Genomic DNA, 3789 nt, shown 5'->3' with positions numbered 1-3789 from the left:
GAGAGTGAGCAAGAGAGAGAGAGCATGAGCAGGACAGAGAGAGAGGGAGAGGGAGCTGACGTCAGGCTCCTCCCTGAGCAGGGAGCAAACATGGGGCTCCATCCCAGGACCCTGAGATCATGATCTGAGCCAAAGGTAGATGCTTAACCTCTTAACGGCTGAGCCACCCAGGAGCCTCTAAAGCAAATCCTCTTGATCTCACTTCTCCCTCCAGCTATTGCCCCATTTGTCTGCTCCCCTTTGCAGCTAGAGTCCTCGAGAGTCACTGCTGTCTTCACCATATCCAATTCCTCTCCCCCATTATTTTTCTTTTCAGCAAAATAACCTTTTGCTTTTGTTGAAATATTATGTGAGCAACTCAATTAAACTGAAATTTTCCCTAAGTTTCCAGGCTTAGGGAACTCACTGAGGTAATCGATAGGTGTTGGGTATCAGGGTATCATGTTGTGCCCAAGATTATGTTTATACTGGGACAAAATAGAGGAGAAAAAAGTAAGGATCCCAGTGTTTGATGTACCTAATCCAAATGCTTTCTTTCAGTGTCATCACCTTCTAAATAGAACCTCTTAAGATAGTTTCTCTTCATTTCTGCATGCACCCAGTAGTTTAGAGTAGGGAGCAGCTGCTCGGACATCATTCAGTGGCATCATTGGATTACTGTGCTTGATTTGGGATTACAGGCAAAATGCATCTGTCAGGAGGAGAACCCAGGATGTCACTGGGATTGAGTGCTGGGAGGATGAAAAATGAGTTCAAAGGGACCTGGAAGCAGGCTCCATGGAGCCACAAGGGACAACAGGAGTCCCTCAAAGAGACCTGAAGTGCAATAGTCTCTTAAATTCCCTCTGCTGGAGCTTTTGCTCCCACCAGCCACTGCAACTGCTTGCAGTAAGTGGTGTGCTTCACGTTGCTGGACCCAGCAGTCAGTGCAACGTCCTCCCCTGCTTGGCCTCCCTTCCTTGTGCCTTCCTCTGTGCTATGTGTGCTTCTCTTGGCCTCTGGGACACCACACTGTCTTGATTTTCTTCCTCCTTCCCTCATGGCTTCTTCTCAATCTCCCATGTCAGTTCTTACTGTTTCTCTGGCTTTGTAACACCAAGGACCTCAGTCCTCGGTCATCTCCTGCCCGATGTGTGTTCAGTCCCTTGATGATCTCACCCAGTCCCACTACTTTAAATATCATTTGGATCCTAATGATTCCCAAGCTCCCAACTGCAGCCTGGACCTGTCTCCTGAACTTCAGCCTCCTACATCCTACATCTGCCTCCTTGGTGCTCGTGGAACACAACTGGGGCATCTTGAACTTAACGAATCCAAAGCTGAACTTTAGATTTCCCTCCCCAAAGCTCCTTCCCCACAGTGAGATATCTGTTGCATCTAAATACCCAAAATAGATCCCAAATCCACCACTCCTCATCACTTCACTGCTCCCAGCCTGATTTAAGCCATATTATCTCTTGCCTGGATTACTTCAGGAGCCTTCTCATTGGTCTCTTGGCTTCTACCCTTGCTCTGCTATAGTCTACTCTCAACAGAGAAGCAAAGGATTCTTTAAAATATAACATGTCAGATCATGTAATTTCACTCCTTAAAAGCCTCTGAGGGGCTCCAGGTCCCTCTGAGGGGCACCTGGGTGGTTCAGTCAGGCATCCAAGTCTTGATTTCGTCTGGGGTCATGATCTCAGAGTCATGAGATCGAGCCCCACATTGGGTTCTGTGCTTAGCAGGGAATCTGCTTAAGATTCTCTCTCTCCCTCTCCCCTGCTCTCTCTCTAATAAATAAATAAATCTTTTCTACAAAGCCTCTAATAGTTCCTCATTTCACTCAGACTAAAAGCCAGGTTTCTACATGGACTGAAAGTCCCTACATCATCTGCCTCCCTCTGATGTCATCTATTCTTACTCTTCCCTTTGTTCTCCACCTCTGTTCCATTCACACTGACTTCCTTGTTCCTTAAATGTACTAGGCACACACTCACCACAGGACCTTTACACTGGCTGCTGCTGATTCCTAGAATACTTTTTCCACAGACATCCACATGATCCACTCCATCAGCTTTTTTCCAGACTTAGCTCAACTGTCTCTACATGCTTATTCTGTCTCATTTAAAACTGTAGTAGTCACCTGTCTCTCCACATACTCTCCATCACCCTTACTCCGCTCAATCTGTTTCCTATTTAGCACTTATACCTTTTAACATGCTGCTTTTCTTATTTACCTATGTTTTTTTTTTAATTTACCTATGTTTTATTATTTATTCCCTCTAATTGAAACATAAGTTCTGTGAGAGCAGGGACTTCTTTGTCCTTATTAGGGCTTGCTGGGAAGCCAGGTTATGTATCCAGGCTTTGGAGCCAGACCACCTGAGTTTGAATCCTGGCTTTGCTATCTACCTTGGATAAATAGCCTAATCTCTGTGGGTCTCAGTTTCCTCATTTGTAAAATGGGGGGGGGGGATGGCACCTCCCTCATAATGTTATAGAAATGGGTTAAATGAGGTGATGGATACAAAGGATTTGGCAATAGTGCCTGGCACATAGTATGTCTTAGCTGATTAAATGTTAGTTATTGTCTCCACATCTGGTCCATAGTAGGAATGTTGTAAATATTTGCTGGATCAAGTAGGCGTCATTATTCCCATTTTACTGATGCCCAAAGTTACATGACTAGTGAGTGGCAGGCAGACTTGGAATCCAAGCTTATCTAATGTCAAAGTTCTTGCTTCTTCCACTGCTCTCTGATCTGTCTACCTTCTGGAGAGTTGAGGCTGAGTTCCAGGGAGTGGAAAATTCACGTTTCAGGTCATGGGAAGAGATGAGACCAGAGACTAGAAGAAGTGAACAATGAGGATCACCAAGGGAAAGTGGATGCAAAGAGGCACTTCTCCCCACCCTTAAGATCAAGCCCATAACTTTTTGCAAGGCCATAAGCCCCTTCCCATCTAGCCCCATCTCCCTCCCTCAACCCTCCCTCTCAGGAGGAGAAAACTGACCTCTGCCCAGTTCCTGAGGCCACCAGACCACCACTTCTCTGTTCATGCATGGCTGTTTCTTTTCCCTGCACCCTTCTTCCAACCTCTTTGCCTGGACATCTCCTATTCATCCTCATGACCCAGGTGTCATAGATGTCACTGCCTTAGGAAGCCTTCCCTGAGGCTGTGAGATGGTCTGGTGCCCTTCCCATAAGTCCCCGTGCTTCCCCATTGCATTTCACATTTCCTTGTTTTTCACTCACTCCCAGTGTGTGTACATGTGTGTAAAGACCCACTCCCACCCTTTGCTAGACTGTGAGCTCCATGATCCTGTGGCTTCAAGCTGTCTAAGATCTTTCCTACCCAAGGGTTCCACAAGAAACTGGCAGGTACTCAAGCACCAAGAACAGCTACTCTCTAGGGCCAAATGGTCTTCATTTGCATATTCTCAGTTCAAGCCACCAGTAGAGACTAATCTCAGAATCTCAACTCCTAAATTCCCTTGAGAGAGAGTTGGGTAGCCACAGTCTGGATCAGAAGCTCACAAGGCTCCCTGTTGTACAACTCCAGGATTATGAATTGTATTCTAGGTCATGGTGCCCCTTAGAGTTGGGCAGTGCACAACCTGCACAGCTGGGAAGCTGGAGGAAGTAGCCCTGGATGTCCATGAGGGTGGGCCAGGCTCCCTGTGAGCTGTGGAGGCCCACCAGCACCCACAGAGTCCAAGCATAGCTGCCAGGACCCATCCCTGTGCACCCAGAGGCAATTTTCAGAGAAGATTATGGACTGATCAGATATATAAAGGTCTGTAGTTGCC

This window comes from Vulpes vulpes, chromosome 2, assembly GCF_048418805.1.
Source record: "Vulpes vulpes isolate BD-2025 chromosome 2, VulVul3, whole genome shotgun sequence".
Taxonomy (NCBI): domain Eukaryota; kingdom Metazoa; phylum Chordata; class Mammalia; order Carnivora; family Canidae; genus Vulpes; species Vulpes vulpes.
This window is presented reverse-complemented; position numbering follows the sequence as displayed.